Raw genomic sequence first — 7,499 nt, forward strand, 5'->3', positions numbered from 1 at the left:
TGCCTGTAATCCCAGCTACTTGGGAGACCGAGGCAGAAGAATCGCTTGAACATGGGAGGCGGAGGTTGCAGTGAGCCGAGATAGCACTACTGTGCTCCAGCCTGAGTGACAAGAGCAAAACTCTATCTCAAAAACAAAATAAATATAAAAATAAAAACAGTGCTGGATTAATGTGAGTATTCATGTTTATATAATTATTTATTTAACCTATTGATTGGTTGATTGAGAAGGAATCTCGCTCTGTCTCCCAGGCTGGAGTGCAGTGGCATGGTCTTGGCTCACTGCAACCTCCACCTCCTGGGTTCAAATGATTCTCCTGCCTCAGCCTCCCGAGTAGCTGGGACTACAGGCACGTGCCACCACACCCAGCTATTTTTTGTATTAATGTTTATATGATTTGAGGGTAAAAACAGACCCTTCCAAATCATGGCTCCAAAGGCTGCCACCATAAGGGAACGATGATAGTTCTGATAACATTAGAATTTTATTTTATTTTATTTTACTTATTTTGAGACAGAGTCTTGCTCTGTTGCCCATGCTGGAGTGCAGTAGCACAGTCTGGGCTCACCTGCAACTTCTGCCTCCCGTGTTCCAGTGATTCTCGTGCCTCAGCCATCCGATTAGCTGGGACGACAAGCATGCGGCACCACATCAAGCTAATTTTTGTATTTTTAGTAGAGACAGGATTTTTACCATGTTGGCCAGGCTGGTCTCGAACTCCTGACCTCAGGTGATCTGCCTGCCTCGGCCTCCCAAAGTGCTGGGATTACAGGCGTGAGCCACCGCACTGGGCCTGACAACAATGGAATTAAAACTTCTTTTAGTGAGAAAAAAAAAAAAATCCTTATGCCTCACCCTCCCCCAAAGTGAAATGAAAATACAAATTATAAACAGCGAAGAATGTATAACAAAAAATAATATGTCTAACAATATAGGAAGTGTTTATTTTATAAAATTTAAGGGGAAAAGTCAGAGTGCAAAATTGAATATCTAGTAGAATCTCAAAAGTTTGCCTAGAAGAAAACTCAGAAGGACTAAATTTATCTCTGGGTAATTTCCAAATGTATGCAGTGAACGTTAATTCCAAAATCACCTTAAAGCCAAAGTTATCTATCCTAATGCCAGTAACCATAGCTTCTTTTCTTGAAAAAGGGATGGCAGCTGGAGGCTGGAATCCCCTTCCTCCTGGGAAGTGCACCCATGTGTTCCTGAGAGGCAAAATGGCAGAATAGAAAATGCTCAGCTTTGGCATCACCTCCACTTCGGTTCCCAAGTACTGGGCTCCTCTGACTTCAGTTTCTTCATCGTGAAATGGGGATACCCACATCCATCTCACAGGAGTTTTCTAAGAATTAAATGAGTCTGGCAGGTTGTAGGTGCCCAATATAAGACAGTGCCACATTCTCTAGCCCAGGTGGTAAGTGAAAACCTAAGGAGATTTTCCAAAATCAGCACCTGCTGCTCCGAGAGCCAAGGGTGCGGTGTTTGCTGCCTCCTTGTGGCAAAGTGGCTCCTTGCCCGGCGGAGTCGGAGGAATAAGTTCTCGGAGGGTAGAGGGACCGTTCCTTCTCCTAGCTCCGCCAAACCCACATTGGGGGTACTCACTCAGGAATCCCGCAGCGGTGCAAATGCTAAGGAAAGTCATGACACGACCTGGAACCTGGGGCGGTGCCTCTGGCGCGTAGCTATCCAGGGGAGCTATGTGGAGAAGGCAGGCCACTTAGCACCAATGCAGACCCGGGAGCTTTGAGGAAGCCGGAGGATCAGAAGAAACCGCCCGGCAGGTGGAGGAGAAAGGCCAGGGCTCCCCTTCTGAGACTGAGGCATGCCGGAGAGAAATGGCACCGAGGACCTGGGGCGACTGATTCAGTTTCTACCCCAGGAGCAGAAGTCCCCGCTCTACTCGGGAACTGGCGGTCAACTCCCTGAGGTCACACCCGAGGCAAAAATGCAAGCTGGTGGAAATGTTTTGCCTTCAGGTCAAAATTGGGTGTGAACTCCGCCTTTTCATCCTTTTTTTTTTTTTGCGTGTCTGGTGGGGAAAGGTAGGTGGTAGATGGAACTTGAAAGCCCCACAGGCATATCCAATTTCTACTTGCTTAGTGAATGCTTTTCTAGGTGCTAGACCAAGCTGGGATTTAGGATAAGAGATTCCACTGCTTTTTATCGCAAAAGGCTTAGGCTTAGGCTGTCACAGTCTAAAAAAGCAACTCATTTTGCTCTATATTGTGAAAAATTTAAAATACAGAACTAAAAATATTCGTGTTACCTGGAATTACCGTTTTAGATATCTTTCCTCACCACGTGAGAACACAGTATCAAAATGTTAAATCCGCGGGCGCAGATCACTTGGGGCCACGAGTTAGAAACCAGCCTGGTTGGCACAGTGAAACCCTGTCTCTAGTAAAAATACAAAAATTAGCTGGTGTGGTGGCGCGCCTGTAGTTCCAGCAGCTCAGGAGGCTGAGGCAGGAGAATCACTTGAATCCGGGAGGTGGAGGTTGTGCTGAGCCTAGATCCCACCACTGCACTCCAGCCTGGCCGACAGAAAAGTTAAAAAAAAAAAAAGTTATTTACTAATCCACTGCCCAAACTCAACGAAATAGCTGATCCAATTAAAAACAAAACAAAAATGAAAAGCTTGACACAAAATTCCTTTTTTAGACTATCTTTTAGAACAATTTTAGGTTCACAGCAAGTATTGTCCTCTCGAGATTCTGGGGGTATTGGTCCCAGACCTCCAAAGATACTTAATCCCAGGGTTGCTCAAATTCTTCATGTAAAATGGCATAGTATTTGCATATAACCTATGCAGAGCTTCCCTTATACTGTAAATCATCTCTGGATTACTTGTAATATCTAATACTGTGTAAATAGTTACTCTACTTTATTGGTTATTTTGCTTTTTTGTTTTGTTTTTATGAGGTTTGATCTTATTTGTTACCCTGTTACCCAAAAACTCTTTTTTTTTTTTGAGACGGAGTTTCATTCCTGTTGCCCAGGTTGGAGTGTGATGGTGCGATCTCGGGTCACTGCAACCTCCGCCTACTGGGTTCAGGTGATTCTCCTGCCTCAGCCTCTCAAGTAGCTGGGACTACAGGGATGCACCACCATGCCCAACTAATTTTTTTTGGGTATTTTTAGTAGAGAGGGGGGTTTCACCATGTTGGCCAGGCTGGTCTCGAACTCCTGACCTCAGGTGATCCGCCTGCCTTGGTCTCCCAAAGGCTGGGATTACAGGCGTCAGCCACTGCACTTGGCCAAGACTCTTATTTTTGACTGGACTCAGAAGTAGAAGCTCTCAGAGAGGACAGTCTGTGTTTCTTGGCAATTTGTTCCTGGTGTTTTTCTTTGGCTTCCTTTATTCTCTTGTCCAAAAGTTTAGCATATTCTGTGGCCTCTTCCTTATTTTTTTTTAGTAGGTGGTTTCTTCAGAGCAATAAGCCAGGTGTTTGTGTTGCGGGACATGAGGAGTAACAAGACACTGAGTCTTGGGTGCTTTGGCCCTATGTGTCTCACCTTTGTTATAACAAAGAGCTTTCTTATAACATATTGGTGGACATCATCTTTTTAGAGAAATTGAAGTTTTTGGATTCTGCTAGCTCTTTTGGGTCTCAGGGAATGAGGCAGCATATATTATCAGGCAGTTCAGGATTAGCCTTCTCTCTCTCTCTCTCTCTTTAACAATAACTGAGTTAAGAATACTCAGATTGGCATCCACAATACAACCTTGAACAGATTTGTGCATTCTTTTTTTTTTTTTTTTTTTTTTGAGGCGGAGTCTCGCTCTGTCGCCGGGACTGGAGTGCAGTGGTCAGATCTCAGCTCACTGCAAGCTCCGCCTCCCGGGTTCACGCCATTCTCCTGCCTCAGCCTCCCGAGTAGCTGGGACTACAGGCGCCCGCCACCTCGCCCGGCTAGTTTTTGTATTTTTAGTAGAGACGGGGTTTCACCGTGTTAGCCAGGATGGTCTCGATCTCCTGACCTCGTGATCCGCCCGTCTTGGCCTCCCAAAGTGCTGGGATTACAGGCTTGAGCCACCACGCCCGGCCTGATTTGTGCATTCTTTCTTCAGTTCTCCTTGGAGGACAGGAATACCCCTTATTCAGTAGCAGGCAGACACAGTCTTCAGTCAAAATACCCTGCTTCATGAGGAAGCCTCATCTGTTGTCCCCACCACTGATTCTGACCATATAACCCTTCCGTTCTTCACCTAGAGCATCAGCATCAACATCTGTCGTTATAGCTTCTCAGAAAGAGTATAGTATGACGTGTACAATCCTCATCCACTTCAAAGCGATTCTGGCAGCCAGAGGCTGGGAAGGAGACATTCAGTTTCATCTTGAAGCAGCTGATTGTCTCTGAGGCACCATGAAAAGGAGAGGTTTTCTTAAGTGTTAATTGTTTATCAAGAGAAACTATTTCTTAGCCCACATATTCCCATTTCGTAGTTAAGGAACACAGGTCAGTGACAAGCACCTGAGGTTTCTTCAAAGCACTGGAAGCCATTGTTTATGAGTCATGGTTATTGTCTTTGATGGGTATCTCCTTCCTGGCTGTTGAAAATTCCTAGTTTATATGAGGGTTCACTCCCAGTGTTAGGATAATTTTGGCCTCGTAGAATGAGTGAGGAAGTATCCCTCTGCTTCTACTTTCTGGAAGAGATTCTATGAGGCCAGCATTACCCTAATACTAAAACCAGTCAAAGACATTACAAGAAAAGTACAGACCAATATTTCTGACGAACATAGATGCAAAAATCCTCAACAAAATCCCAGCAAGTTGAATCCAACAAAATTCCTTTCTAAAGATTGTTAATACTACCCATTTCAGATTAAAGATTAGAGAATGGAGATTAAATGCCTAACATTTATTTAATGTTTTTTATCTTTTTTCTTTTTCTTTGAGATGGAATTTCGCTCTTGTTGCCCAGGCTGGTGTGCAATGGCGCAATCTTGGCTCACTGCTAACTTTTGCCTCCCAGGTTCAAGCAATTCTCCTGCCTCAGCCTCTCACGTAGTTGGGATTACAGGCATGTGCCAACATGCCTGACTAATTTTTTGTATTTAGTAGAGATGGGGTTTCACCATGTTGGTCAGGCTAGTCTTGAACTCCTGACCTCAGGTGATCCACCCACCTCAACCTCCCAAGGTGCTGAGATCACAGGCGTGAGCCACGGCGCCTGGCCTATTTCCTAGGTAATCCTTTTTCTTCCTTTTTTTTTTGAGATGGAGTCTCGCTCTGTCACAGTGGCACAATCTCGGCTCACTGCAACCTCTGCCTTCTGGGTTCAAGCAATTCTCCTGCCTCAGCCTCTCAAGTAGCTGGGACTACAGGTGCACGCCACCACATCCGGGTAATTTTTGTATTTTTAGTAGAGATGGGGGTTTCACCGTGTTGGCCAGGATGGTCTCGATCTCTTGACCTCATGCTCTGCCCGCCTGGGCCTCCCAAAGTGCTGGGATTACAGGTGTGAGCCACCCCACCCGACCTTTTCCTAGGTAATCTAATAGCGCTTTATTCATATTTCTCCAGAGATGATGGCATTAAGAGCTAATATAGTTAATTGAATATGAGTTAACCCATTCAACTCAGGATGGGCCAGGTCTTGTACTTTCTTTTTTCAATCTGAGGCACTGTGATTGAAATAGCATTAAAATAGGTGTCCACTGTGGGTTATTAGGTTTGTTTTTTTTCTGACAGTCTCATTCTGTCACCTAGGCTGGAGTGCAGTGGCGCGATCTCAGCTCACTGCAACTTCCACCTCCCAGGCACTAGCAATTCTTCTGCCTCAGACTCCTGAGTAGCTGGGATTATAAGGCACCCACCACCATGCCTGGCTAATTATTTTTTGTATTATTTATTTATTTTTTTTTTCAGACAGAGTTTCACTCTGTCCCCAGGTTGGAGTGCAGTGGCATGATCTCGGCTCACTGCAACCTCCGCCTCTCGGGTTCAAGCAATTCTCCTGCCTCAGCCTCCCAAGTAGCTGGGACTACAGGCACACGCCCCCACACCCAGCTAATTTTTGTATTTTTAGTAGAGATGGAGTTTCACCATGTTGGCCAGGATGGTCTCAATCTCTTGACCTTGTGATCTGCCCGCCTCAGCCTCCCAAAGTGCTGGGACTATAGGCATGAGCCACTGTGCCCAGTCAATATTTTTTGCATTTTTATTAGAGATGGGGTTTCACCATGCTGGCCAGTCTAGTCGCGAGCTCCTGACCTCAAGTGATCTGCCTGCCTCACCTTCCCAAGGTGCTGGGATTACAGACATGAGCCACACCACGCCTGGCCTGGTGTCCACTGTGTTTGATGGATGATTGAACTAAAAAAAAAATTTTTTTTTTTTTTTTTGAGATAGGGTCTCTACTCTGTTGCCCAGACTGGAGTGCAGTGACACCATTTCGGCATTTCGGCTCACTGTAGCCTCAATCTCCCTGGCTCAAGTGATTCTCCCACCTCAGCCTCCTGAGTAGCTGGAACTACAGCCTGTACCACCACACCCGGCAGGGACTATGTTACCCAGACTGGTGTCGAACCTTGGGGCTCAAGAGATCCTCCGCCCAGGCCTCCTAAAGTGTTGAGATTACAGGTATGAGCTATCCCTCCTGGCCTAAACTGAAATTTGTTTAATCAAAGGAGTGCACTTGCAGCTGGCCTGAAGCCCTGGAGTAGTATGTCTGGCCACAGAACCAGGCTGCACTGACGGTAATACTTCAGGAATCTATTCAATATATTTCCTTAGCTCTAAAATTATGGCAGGCCAGGAACTGTGGCTCATGCCTGTAATCCCTGAACTGTGTGAGGCCAAGGCAGGAGAAGTTGGATACCAGCCCGGGCAACATAGGGAGGACTTGTCTTTACAAAAAAATTAGCCTGGCATGGTGGCACACACCTGTAGTCCCAACTATTCGGGGGGCTGTGGTGGGAGTATTGCTTGAGTCCAACAGGTTGAATCTACAGTGTGCAGTGATCGCACCACTGCACTCCAGCCTAGGCGACAGAGGTCAAAAACAAAACAAAATAAAACAAAAAAACTATAGCAAACATCCAGAAGACTGTGTAGAGCAATGAATGTCTCTCAAGCCAGCAATATTTTTCTCTTTATTTTTCACGTCAGGCAGGTAGTGTGCCCACTTCGTAACAAGGTTTGAGGGAGACACGTTCGACACAAGGGCATGAAAACCCAATCACACTTATGACTTACAAAAGGATCAAGTCAGTGATCTTTAAGCTGTGGGCCATTAAATACATTTTGTGAGCTGAGCGCAGTGGCTCAGGCCTGTAACCCCAGCACTATGGGAGGTGGAGGTGGGAGGATCACTTGAGTCCAGGAGTTCGAGACCAGCCTGGGCAACATACTGGGAACCCCCGTCTCTATTTAAATAAAAAATTTTTAAAATTTTATGGATTACAACCATTTAAAAAACTAAACTAAAATAAGCTTAAATATATCAAAACGCTGTTTACCTAGTGAGGATAAATGCTGTTTTGTCA

General features: G+C 45.5%; 1 non-coding gene across 1 annotated transcript; it reads right to left on the minus strand.

Moving 5' to 3' along the window:
* Window positions 1–7,116: 7,116 nt before the first annotated feature.
* On the minus strand, window positions 7,117–7,217 carry LOC117088925. Its single transcript, XR_004439433.1, has one exon. It is a non-coding gene; the product is annotated as a small nucleolar RNA U13 (small nucleolar RNA).
* Window positions 7,218–7,499: the final 282 nt, after the last annotated feature.

The sequence above is a fragment of the Trachypithecus francoisi genome, unplaced genomic scaffold, assembly GCF_009764315.1.
Source record: "Trachypithecus francoisi isolate TF-2019V2 unplaced genomic scaffold, Tfra_2.0 Lachesis_group10, whole genome shotgun sequence".
Classification (NCBI taxonomy): domain Eukaryota; kingdom Metazoa; phylum Chordata; class Mammalia; order Primates; family Cercopithecidae; genus Trachypithecus; species Trachypithecus francoisi.